We start from the raw sequence: 13391 nt of genomic DNA on the forward strand, positions 1-13391 counted from the left end.
GAGCTAAAACGTCAAATAGCTACATTCTCTCAACTAGATCGTTAGACATTGAGTGAAGTATGGGAAAGGTTTAAGAACTTGAGACGAGCTTTCCCTCATCATGGTATCTACTTGGCTACACTTTTGAGATATTTTATGATGGCCTAAATCCCATAACTCGTGCCAATCTTGATGCGGGTGTGGGAGGGCGGCTTTTAAAAATCAACTTGAATGATGTGAAAACTACTATTGAAGAGAGTGGTTGGGGTGGTTTATGCCGGAAACAAACTACAAAGAGCACCGGTAAGTTTGATGTTGACAACTACGAAAACTTTGGCATCCAAGTTTGAAGTTGTAATGAAAAAGGTTGAAAAAATCAACTTGGCATCGTCTTCTTCATAAAGCCCGGTAAATGTCGTACAACCTTGTGAAACATGTGTAGGTTGTGATCATGTGGTGGCTTAATGCATGGCCACATTGGAGCAATTAGCCGCGGTAGGGGCCCGAAATGACCCTTATGCACCCACTTTTAATCCTGGTTGGAGAACTCACCCAAATTTTGGGTGGAAACAAGGAAACCAACAATCTCACCAACCATAACCCTACTACCAAACACAACAAGCACCCTTCCAAAATAAAAATTAAAACTAAAACAAATTGACTCAACCACCAAACAATCAATTTCAAGCCAAGTCGGACCACCACATGGTTTAAATCTAGGAGGCGGTTTCCAAGCACAAATGCCCCTATTTAAACCTCCTCCATTGCAAAAGACTTCACTTGAGGCCACACATGAACGCGTCATGACCCACAAACTAAATCCAATACAGAAGTGTCCTCCACCATCCAACAAATGCAAGCTCATAATAAGATGATGAAGACACAACTTGCCCAATTAGCCCAAAAAACTAGCCAACAACAATCTCAACAATCACTTCTGAGCCAATATAGTAGCAATCCCACTGATCCTGATAGAGTGAATGTCATTACTTTGAGGTTGTGTAGGAGCTATGACGGCCTTATGAAAGAAGTTGAGGTTAAAAAGGGAAAAAGTGAGCTAGTTGTGGAGAAAAGGGGTGAAAAAGAGAAAAAAAAGGAGATAAAGAAAAAGAAGAGAGTAAAAAAAAAGAGGGAGAAGAAAAAGAAAATGGGAAAGGAGAACCAACTAACAGCTCACGCCGATTATTTTTCAACAAAAATTTGTGGCAAAAAAGTTGAATGATAAGCTTGCTCAATCTCTTGAACTCATGAAGGGTATCCAAATAAACATTCCATTCTTGCAAACCATAAAGAGATGTCAGCCTATGCAACATTTCTAAAAGATCTCTTGACTCATAGAGATAAACTTGAAGATGCAACAGTTTCTCACCTTTCACACAATGGTAGTGCGATCATTCAAGGAATTATGTCGAAAAATAAGTCTGACCCGGTTGCTTTTCTAATTCCGGTAAAAATGGAGGGTGTTGGACAAAAGAGTGCTTTGACCGATCTTGGAGTCGTACTAATTTTAATACCCTTTAGCGATAGCTAGCAAGCTTGATCATGCTTTGGAGTCATCAAGGAGAACTATTCAAATGGCGACCACACCATTAGAAGACCCATTGGAAAATTGATTGATGTGCCAGTTGAAGTTGGTAAGTTCACCATTCTTTACGACATTGTGGTGCTGACATGGATGAGGATCTTGGCACACCTTTGATACTAGGGAGGCGTTCTGAGAGACGGCTAGAATGCTCTTTGATTTTGATAACAACACTCTCACTTTGAGAGTCGGAGATGAGAAAATGGTGTTCGGGTTTCCAAGGTCCATGAAAAAGCCACTCATGGAAGAAGTTATGAGAGTTGATGTGCTAGATGAAGATATTAGGAAGATGGAGAGATCCATGGAGCTTGAGGACCCTGTCCAAAAGACTTTGTGGGGTGAGATAAGTAGCGGTACAGTAGAAGAAAAGGGGTATGAGAAGCTTATAGATAAATTTGAGGTCTACCACTAACCAACTGGAAGCTTTAATTTGAAGTACCTAATGTTAATTTGGGGGAGATTTCTACGCCTCCACCTAAGGTAGAGTTAAAATTCCTCCCTGTCTCATTGAAATATGAATCTCTTGATAATGACAAAGCTTTTCACGTTATTGTTAATGCTAAGTTAGAGGGCACCCAATTGAAAAATTTGATACATATTTTGAAATAAAATAGAAGTGCCCTCGGCTATTAATGACCTTACGGAGATAAGCCCATTGCTTTGCATGCATTGTATTTATCTTGAAGATGATCAAGCTTCCTTCATTGAACATTAAAGGAGATTAACTCCAAACATGAAATAAGTTATGAAAAATGAGGTTTTGAAACTACTCAAGGCCGGGATAATCTATCCTATTTCGGATAGTATATGGGTAAGTCTGGTCCAAGTAGTTCCAAAGAAGGGAGGATTGACCATCGTTGAGAATATGAGCAATGAAGTCGTGTCCACAAGGTCGGTTACGGGTTGAAGGATGTGTATAGATCATTTAAAGCTGAACAAATCGACCCGTAAAGACCATTTCCCCATCCCTTTCATTGACCAAATGTTAGAGAGGTTGGCTAGTCATACACACTTATGTTCTCTTGATGGGTACTCCGGATGTTTGCAAATCCCGATTCACCTACAAGATCAAGAGAAAACAACTTTTATATTTCCTTATGGCACATTTGCTTATAGAAGGATGTCGTTCGGATTGTATAATGCTCCTTCAACGTTCCAAAGGTGTATGACCACCATCTTATCCGACATGCTTGAGTCGGAAATAGAGGTTTTTATGGATGATTTCTCGGTGTGTGGTTCGTCTTTCTACATATTTCTTAATAGTTTGTCTAAAGCGCTTCAAAGACGTCGAAAGATGAACTTGGTATTGAATTGGGAAAAATGTCATTTCATGATAGAAGAGGGAATAGTTCTTGGTCATGTGATTTCTAGTCGGGGCATTGAGGTTGATCCCGCTAAAGTTGGGGTGTAAGGAGTTTTCTTGGCCATGAGGGTTTTTATCGGCGGTTCATTAAGGGTTTTTAACAAATGGCCAAGCCTTTGACTCAACTTTTAGCGACGGATGCCCCCTTTGTGTTTACTAATGATTGTCTACACGCTTTTGATAGGTTGAAAGATACGCTCGTTTCGCCCTTAATAATGCAACCACCTAATTAGGAGCTCCCTTTTGAGCTCATGTGTAATGCTTCAAATGTTGCGGTGGAGGCCGTTCTAGGCTAAAGGAAGGAGAACAAGCTTCACACAATCCACTATGCAAGCAAGACACTAGATGATGCACAAAAGAACTACTTCGATCCTCGACTGAGAAAGAGCTATTGGCGGTGGTCTATGCAATTGAAAAGTTTAGTTCTTACTTGTTGGGGTTGCAAATGACTATATTTACCGACCACTCGGCATTGAAGTATTTCATGTCAAAGAAAGAAGATAAGCCAAGGCTCATCCCATGGATTTTGTTGTTGCAAGACTTCGACATTGAACTCAGGGATAAAAAGGGTGCGGAGAACTTGGTGGCTGATCACTTGTCTAGACTCCCGTTAGAATGCATGGAAGGAGTTGAGCCAAAGATAGAGGACTCATTTTCGGATAAAAAGCTAGTTGCTATGGTGAAGGATTCGATTCCTTAGTTTGACGACTATGCTAACTACCTTGCTTGAGTGATGTTTAAAACTATGTATGGGAAAACCCTTTGCTATTTTAAAGAGGCCAGGATAGTATTTATCGTAGATGCATTCTGGAAGATGAGGTAGAAAATGTGATTAACATGTGCCATTCATCCCCTTGTGGTGGGCATATGGGTGTCGCCAAAACAGCGGCAAAGCTCTTAGAAAGTGGTTTGTGGTGGCCTACCTTGTTCAGAGATGGGTGAATGATCGTCCAGATATGCGATGGGCCGCAATATGGTTCCTGACTATGTTTGCACCCTCACCTACAAACTCAATCTTTGGGTCATTTTTATCATCTATGGAGTCTAGACGGGGAAATCCACTTTGGATAAGTCCCTACTTTATCCCTATGATTTTCCTTATCCAATTAGGTTTATGAGTCTTTATTTAAATACTTGTTGGCAACTTCAAAAACATTTTCGATACAAAAACCTTTACAGTGGGGCCGTCAAATACAAATACAGGCTCATCCGGCATAGGCGAAATAAAAACACACCTACACTTGGGCGACTTCACTAGAGAGGATTCTGAAAATTTAGTGGGTGAAACTTCAAAAATACTATTCATGCTCTTTTTATGCCTTAGAACGACACCACAATTTTGCATATGCATGATTATTGTTTAAGCCACTCTAAGGAAAATCTACCTTGCATCATTAGCACATGTTCTATATGTGAGGTCACCCCCCGGGGGGTTTGCGTTTTATCCTCTTAAAAGCATCATGAGCATTAGTGTTGGATCTTAGTTATAAGCAAACCTACCCAACCATGGTATTGTTCCCTTGACTTGAGAACTCCAGTGCGTCTTACACGTGGCCACCTCTTTAAGTAGTGGTACGAAGCGTTTGATCAATCTCTTAGTCATGGACCCTTTTAGACTGAACCTAAACCTAACCAATAGTTTCAAACATAGAGCTGGACTCTAGGTTGGAACTTTTACATCCATGTTATATGACATTTACCGATTATTATCCTCTTAATCGTCATTATTATGCATCGTTCCTATAATCGCGTCTAACAAACAATACTGAAGTTCGTTAATCGACCAACAATGCCGCCTAAAATCTCTGAAAAACATGTCGGGGGAGTAGTACTACGCCAAGCGCATTGGGTTGCATCTGGCAACCATTCTTGCGCCAGACACCACATGCAGCAATGTTGCGCGACTCACAGTCTGTGCATCGCATGCTTTTCGTCAATTTAGTCGTGGTGGTGGTCGATCCTATGGTCAATCCTATGTTCGTCTGTATGCATTCGCGTAAAAAGCATGGTCATTTTAGGGGTCTCATCTGATTCAAACATAAAAATTACTCTTTTGTTGCAATGTCAAGTCTGTCCTATAAAATGCATCTAGAAAATTAGTTTGGCAGAGTTAGAGTCATCATGCATGTCTACCTTCCCCTACTGTCCAAGTAATTATCCTTATCAATCTTGCCTTTACCATATTCAAGCAATTCAAAAAACTTATATTTTTCAAAATCAATCGTACATCTTCTTCTATTCTACATTTTTCAAAAGCATTTACTAAACACCATCATACAAGACATTGACAAAAAACATATATATTTTCAAAACAAATCCATCATCTTTTCCAAGTAAAAAATAAAATCCATTTGAATCTAAGTCTAATTCTAGTCCAACCCAAATCTTAGGTCCATTTATGACGAATTCCATCCTATAGGTCTAGTTCACATCATATGTAAACTCTAGTCAGTCTTCGAACTATAAAAGCCCAGTCTAACTAGAACTACAAAATTTTCCTAGGTCTAGTTTGCATTATATACAAACCCTAGTCAATCTTTGGACTATAAAAGTTTAGTCTTAGGACTATAAAATTAACATAGGTCTAGTTTGCATTATATGTAGACCCTAGTCAATCTTCGGACTATAAAACTTGAATCTTAGAACTATAAAATTAGACGCCTCGTATTTTTGATGCATGGCCGAGGCGTCTCGGAAACCGTTGTATCCCGGTTGTACGAGGTACACCAAGCTGACGACCGTGATAACACTCTTTAACATCAAGACGAAAGCCGGTATAAGTGACTCAGCTTTCACTTCCTTGTTGCAAGCATTTAGTGATATGTTGTCGGACGACCATGAACTACCCAAGTCGAACTACTATGCGAAGAAACTGATGTGTCCCTTCGATTTGGAGTACCATAGGATACATGCTTGTCCAAACGATTGTGTGCTATATCAAAATGAGTATGCGAATATGGATGAGTGTCCTCAATGTGGGAGGTCGCGTTATATGCGCGCAGGGGTTGGTGATAAGAAAGGGCCTCCAGCAAAGGTGATGTGGTATCTTCTGATTATACCACGATTCAAGCACATGTTTTCAATCAAGAAAGATGCTAAGAACTTGAGGTGACATTCAAAAAGAAAGAAAAAGGTCGATTTTCTCAAACATCCGGCTGATGGTCCTGAGTGGAAAGGTATAAATTGTCTGCATAAGATCTTTGGTGCCGAGGATAGAAATTTGAGGCTTGGCCTATATACGGATGGGATGAACCTATTTGGCAATCATAGTTCTCAACATAGTACAAGTGCCGGTTCTTCTAGTTATATACAACTTGCCTCCTTGGTTGTGCATGAACGCAAGTACATCATGTTGTCGAATCTTATTTTAGGGCCGAAACAGCTTGGAAACGACATAGATCTCTACGTCCAACCACTTGTTGATGATTTGAGAAAAATGTGGGGTGAAGGAGTACATGCTGATGAGGTTTTCACATTGCGTGCCATGCTTTTATACACTCTTAAATGATTCCTGCTTATGGGAAACTTATCCGGGTACAAGAACAAATGGAAGAAAGCATGCGCGATTTGCATCGACGACACAGAATCTAAATACATGTCTACTTGGCACAAAGAAGTTTATATGCGGACCCGAAGGTTCCTTCTATGCGACCATCCTTATCGTAATAAGAAGAAGGCATTCAATGGAACAGTTGAGGAAGGGGTTTCTCGTAGGCCATTGGCTGGTGTTGAGGTTTTTGATCAGGTCAAGGGTTAAATATATTCGACAAAGGAGCCGGGTGATGGTGGTAAGGGCTTTTGAAAAAGGAGTCTATTATGTTGGATAATATAGATGTCTAGATATGGAAGGATATACATGTTAGACCACATTGTCTCGACGTCATGCACATAGAGAAAAATGTATGTGACACAATTCTGGGGACACTTATGAATATTCCACATAAGACAAAGGAAAGCAAAGGAGTGCGACTGTACCTAGAAAGTGAGGGGATTCGACCAGAGCTATGGGCTCAAAAGAGGGACACTAAGAAAAGAAAGAACAAAAAAGAAAGTGGTTGGCAAAGGAAACGGAAAGGGAAAAAAAGAGGAAATTCAAGACGGGTCAGCTGATGATAGGAACTATTTGCCTCCGGCTTGCTACACTCTATCTAGAGCTGAGAAACGACTTTTTTGTGAGTCTCTGTACAACATTAAGGCTCCATCAGGGTACTCATCGAACATGAAAAGATTTTTTACCTTAGACGGTGAGTTGAAGCTATCGAGTATGAAGTCTCACGATTGTCATGTAATGATGCAAGTATTCTTACCGATTGCAATTCGAGGGATATTGCCGAAACACGTGAGACTACCATAACTGAGTTGTATTCTTTTTTCAATACTATATGAAGCAAAACTTTACAACCGTCGAAGCTTGATGCTCTCTAGGCTGGCGTGATAAAGACTTTGTGCAAGTTTGAGATGTATTTGCCACTTGCTTTCTTCGACATTACGGTACATTTGGTTATACATCTAGTTTGAGAGATTAAGCTATGTGGTCTGGTGTTTTTGAGGTGGTGTTATCCATTTGAGAGACATATGGGCTCTTTGAAAGATAAAGTAAGGAATCCAGCTCAACGAAAAGGAAGTATTATTCAGGGGATTGTGAGTGAAGAGGTCGGTAATTTTGTGGCCGAGTTCTTAAGTAATGTTGATATTGGACTTCCTACATCTCGACACGAGGGCAGACTCAAGGGTAAAGGTACACTTGGCTCCAAAATGATTATACCTCCTGTTGAAATGCGAATACAAGCACACTTATTTGTATTGCAGCATATAGTACAGGTCCATCTGTACTTGGATGAACATATGGAGGAGTTGCATAAAAAGACGTTTATTGATTAGTTTCACAGCCAGTTAATGCGTATAGTAGATTCCACTATTGTAGAAACTCTTAAGTGGCTAGTATTTGGTCCTCGAGAAGCTCTACACTCCTATGAGGGTTATGATGTTAATGGAAATATATTTTGGACAGATCGTCAAGATGAAAAATCGAGATCTTTGCAGAATAGTGGTGTTTCAGTAGAGGCATCATCTACACAGTATGTAAGTGCCAAAGATAAGTCTCCTATTGATGCTACATTGATATACTATGGGCGGGTTCAAGATATTTGGGAGCTTGACTACTCTGGTTTCACGGTCTGCTTATTCTGATGCAAGTGGATTAATTATAACCGGCGCTACATAAGAAGAGAATACCCTTGTGGATTTACTCATTTAAATTTGGGTCGGTTGCATGAAAGTGAAGAGCTATTCGTGCTTGCAACACAAGTTAACCAAGTGTTCTATGTAACTGACCCTTCTGATAACAAGTGGTCAATTGTTGTCCCCGGAAAAAGAAGTATAATTGGAGTTGGTGATGTTGAGGATGAGGAGGAGTATGATGCTTTTGAAGACACCCCGCCTTTCACCATTCCTAACGCCAATGTCACTGATGTGGAGTTAGCGACAAATTACATGCGTTCAGATCATGGTGAAGGGATAATGGTTGAAACTTCATAAGAAGGTGGCAAAAGGCTCGACTTCTCAATTTCAAATTCCGGGTTTTGGCTTTTCAAGGTCAATTGACTTAATTTCTCACTTTTAGTTTCATGTAATGTCATGTTTAGTTCTTATTAGTATCTATATATGTATTGCAATCAACTAAACTAGCTTCACATGTATTGAAAGCAACTTTGGGTAAGTGGATGTCATTTTGGGCCGATCTCGGCTTTTCAAGATTAATTTTTTTAATTTATCGCTTTTAGCTGCATGTAATGCCATGTTTAGTTTTTATTAGTATCTATATATGTATTGCAATCAACTAAACTAGCTTTACATGTATTGAAATCCACTTTGGGTAAGTGAATGTCCTTTTGGGCCGATTTCAACTTTTCAAGATCAACTTCTTTAATTTATCACTTTTAGCCGCATGTAATGTCATGTTTAGTTCTTATTAGTATCAGTATATGTATTGCAATCAACTAAACTAGCATCACATGTATTGAAACCCACTTTGGGTAAGTGAATGTCATTTTGGGCCGATTTCGGCTCTTCAAGATCAAATTCTTTAATTTATCGCTTTTAGCCGCATGTAATGTCATGTTTAGTTCTTATTAGCATCTATATATATATATGTATTGCAATCAACTAAACTAGCTTCACATGTATTTAAACCCACTTTGGATAAGTGGATGTCATTTTGGGCCGATTTTGTCTTTTCAAGATCAAATTCTTTAATTTATCGCTTTTAGTTTCATGTAATGTTAGGTTTAGTTCTTATTAGTATCTATATCACTATTAGAGTTGCGTAAAGTTGGGCTACATGATGGAAGAAACCATTTTGGGTAGGTGAATGTCGTTTATGGCCTAAATAAAGATTTTTTCGGGGTGGGGGGACTGTGCAAGGGGGGACTGTGCATGGGGGTGGGGGGGACTATGGATGGGGGTGGGGGGACTGTGCAGGGTAGTGGGAGTGAGTGCAATGGAGTGGCGGGTGCGTGAGGTGGGTGTAGGACTGTGCAAGGGGGGAGTGAGTGTGTGCAGTGGGAGTGAGTGTGACGGAGGGGTGGGAAGAGTGCTAACCAGCGTGCATTTGGATCCTTGAAACTAGTGGGTCTGGTTCCACTGTCTAGACTTGTCAAAATTTGTTGTATTCAGCTTTACCTTTTTAGTCACATAAGTTGTACCATGTATTTGTGTCAATTGCACTATTGAGGCAAACCAAGTTGATTATGAAACTTTCAACTCTTCTATTTCTTGACTTTTTAGTGCCTACACTTTAGATGTATTTGAACATTCTGCTGCCTTATGGACAAACTATGGGATTTCACTTGAATACTTCTTTTGACAGGATCTGGGTTATTTTTGTTGTCCAGTTGTGTATGAACCGCCAAATATGATGGATGGTTGGATCAAATAGAATTTAACATGCGAGTCACTAGAAGGTCTCAGATAGTTTAGAAAGCTTCTAGATTCTTAATTTGCACCGAAAAATCCACTACTAGCATGGTCAGGCAGGTCAGCTGCATTTTCAATCACCGGACTAGAGGGCACTTTTACACAAAACATGTGCCTCAATTAATAATTTTTCCAAATAATCTACGATTAATCTAATAATATACATTTATGTTTTACATGCTTGCCTGTGTATAATTCATGATTAATGCTACTTGGCTTCCCTCTCTTCATATCTTTCCTTGCTTGTTTATGTTTCAATTGGAATCTTATTGTAGTAGTTGCTTGCCTCTATTACAGGGTGTGCAATCTCCTGTACAACAACAAGGTATTGTCCAAGATAGCACATCTATAGGATGGCTTCGATTAGTAGTAGCCACAGCTCCTCATGACTCCTCATGACACTGTAAATCATGCTGCAAGATATGTTCTCATCAGCAGGTTCCTAACAGAATGTTTAAAAAGAAAATCATAATGGGGTCGTTGCCCATAGGGAGTTTTCAAGTGTATATGTCTTTGAGATTTCTTCAATAACTGCTTTGTCATACTTCTTTTTTTTTGGAATACTTATGTATATAGTTATAGTTTAGTATGATACTAAAAATATAGTAAATATGCTTATGTATCTAATTATTTATGTTTATGCTTCAATTGAGCATAATATACTTAATAAAAGGATTACTAATATGTATCATTGATTTTGTATTGATTAACATTGAAAAAAGGCAAGAAAGAAATATTTTTGTTTTTGGTTTTTGGCATGGTCAACCGCTACGTTTTTGACCCAAAACTGCAACAGTTAATCATTTACTGTGGGTCAAAATTGCATCAGTTAATAGATTAACTTATGCGGTTTTCCTTCAGAACCACATCACTAAATCATTTATTGATCCGGTTTTGGACCGGATCAGTAAATAAATGGGATATCCTGCGAGCTCACCTGATGCAGACCGAAACCGCATTAGTAAGCCCGATTTTGACCGCATTAGATGGGCTTTTTTCTACTAGTGTTATAATTTCCAGAAAAACAAGTGGGAGAAATGTATATCTTGATAAAGTTCGAGATTAGCAACAAATGGATGAGGTTAACACCTCATCAGAGGCGGCCCGACATGAAAATGCTCAGGAGGTGGTGGATTCAATTCACGTACCTCCTACCATTCCACTTGGAGATACTCCATGCAAAGTCACTCAACCTAGTGAGGTAGAAACTTCTTCTGTTGTTCCCCAACGTAAGTCTAGTAGGACCGTCATTCCATCAAAAAGATATATTAATTTTCTTTTGACTGAAAGTTCTGAAATAACGATTGTAGGATCCGAAGAACCTACTAGCTACAAAGAAGCTTTGGATAGTTAAGACTCCGAAAGATGGCTTGAGGCCATGAAATTTGGATTGGAATCCAAGTCTGCAAATCAAGTATGGGAATTGGTTGATTTTCCTAATAGGGTAAAACCAATTTGCTGCAAATGGATTTTCAAGTTGAAAACAGACAAGGATGGCAACATTAGTGTTCTCAAAGCAAGGTTTGTGGCGAAAGATTTCAAACACATTCATAGTGTTGACTATGATAAAACCTTTTCACAACTAGGCATGTTGAAGTCCATTAGGATAGTCCTTGCGTTTGCTGCCTTTCATGACTATAAAATATGGTAGATGGATGTCAAAACCCCTTTCTTGAATGGGTTCTTGAAATAGGATGTGCATACGATGCAGTCAAGAAATTTGGAACCTCATATTCGATGAGGAATATTGTGTATACAAAAAGTTAAGTAAGGTTAGTATTACTTTTCTTGTCTTGTATGTGGATGACATCGTTCTCATAGGAAACGATAAGACCATGCTTGAGTTAGTCAATGATTGGCTTAAGAATTGTTTCTCTATGAAAGACCTAGGAGAGGCATAGTACATAGTGGGAATAAAGATCTATAAAGATAGGTCAAGAAGGCTGATGGGACTTAGTCAAGAGACTTATATTGGTGAGATTCTTGTAAGGTTCAAGTTGGAAAACTACAAGAGAGGATGTGAATGTAAGCAAGATTCATACTGAGGATAATATTGCAGATCCTCTGACTAAACCGCTTGCTCAACCTAAGAATGAATGTCATACTAGGTCTATGGGGCATAAGCATATGGGAATGGCTTTAGGTTGTTTACTTCATGTTTACAATTGTAGATACATTTATTAGGCTTTGAATATTTATCAATAAAAATTCATTTCCTATTTAATTGCTCTTGGTTTAGTATTAAATAATATGTCCAAATAATTTATGCTTTCAAATAGGATTATCAAAAACGTTTTGATAATTGAACCATATAAAGTGAACATAATTCACAATGTATTTAAAGTCCCTAGTCTAAATCATTAAATTGGACATAAGTGACTTTTTTAAAAGACTAGTATATAATTAATTGATAGCGCGGTTCCCTGGGCTACGTAGACAAAGTGATGTCTAATTGATTTTATGAATGTATAATTGATACATTGAGACTTGACCTAATTAGATTCTAAAAGTAGATTCAAAGTACTATATTTAGTGGATTCCTTAGACATGAGTATGTCTTAATAACCACAACATAATTAGTTTAACTTTGACATTGTTAAACATCGCACTGTAATAGGAGATAAAAAAGGCAATGATAAGGTGGGCTAAGAATTGAGTGGGAGTTATGGTCATACAAGAGTGGATAAGTCCTCCTATTAAATAAGAATCGTGTCTGGGCCTCTTGATGAGCGAGAACTGGAAAATTGAATGGCCATGCATAATAGGATTAATTAAGTGACAAAATTTGAGATGGAACAAAATTTGAGAAAAACATTATGTTATCAAATTTGACAATAAGTGACTTTAAGAATTTAAAATTGCGTTGTTGTCTTCGGACAAGTGGGAGATTGAAGGAATATGTCCTTAGACATCCCGACAATTATTAAATATAAATAGGAATAATATTCTGAACATAATAAAGTTAGTTATTTTAGCAGTTGTATTTTCTTGCTAGAGAATAAATATGATTAACTGGACAATATTGATTGGGCCTAAAACTAACATTGATTAATCCTATGAGGTCAGACATTGTAGCACAAGTTTGACAATGCAATCCAAATTCATTTAGGATTTGGGTTGCGCTAGTCTTGTGGGGAATAGGAGGAGAATTAGTTCTCTCTAACTAGCCTATGACTCTTCTATTATATATATGATATAATAGTAGGGTTTAGGTAATCAATTTGATTAAGGATTTTCTTTTCACAAGAGAGAGAAAGTGAAACCCTAAACTATTCCCTATAAATCGGCGCCTATACCATCAAAAGCAATAGATTTTTTCTCTTCAATTCCGTTCTAGCAAACATTGGTGTCTAACTGGTGCTCGTGGACTGACTAGACGAGCAACATTTGGGGCTCTCGGATATTCAAAGCTTGCATGTAACAGGAAAATCACGCTATAAAAGTTTGATATTTAATTCCTATTGAATGATTCATGTGTTTGATTATATTTGT

At 38.4% G+C, this 13391-nt stretch overlaps 1 non-coding gene across 1 annotated transcript; it reads right to left on the minus strand.

Annotated features, from left to right (window-relative positions):
• LOC125499241 (small nucleolar RNA R71) lies at positions 1 to 107 on the minus strand. The gene has a single exon (XR_007275956.1). It is a non-coding gene; the product is annotated as a small nucleolar RNA R71 (small nucleolar RNA).
• Between the last annotated feature and the right edge of the window lie 13284 nt (positions 108 to 13391).

Source organism: Beta vulgaris, chromosome 6, assembly GCF_026745355.1.
Source record: "Beta vulgaris subsp. vulgaris cultivar EL10 chromosome 6, EL10.2, whole genome shotgun sequence".
Taxonomy (NCBI): domain Eukaryota; kingdom Viridiplantae; phylum Streptophyta; class Magnoliopsida; order Caryophyllales; family Amaranthaceae; genus Beta; species Beta vulgaris.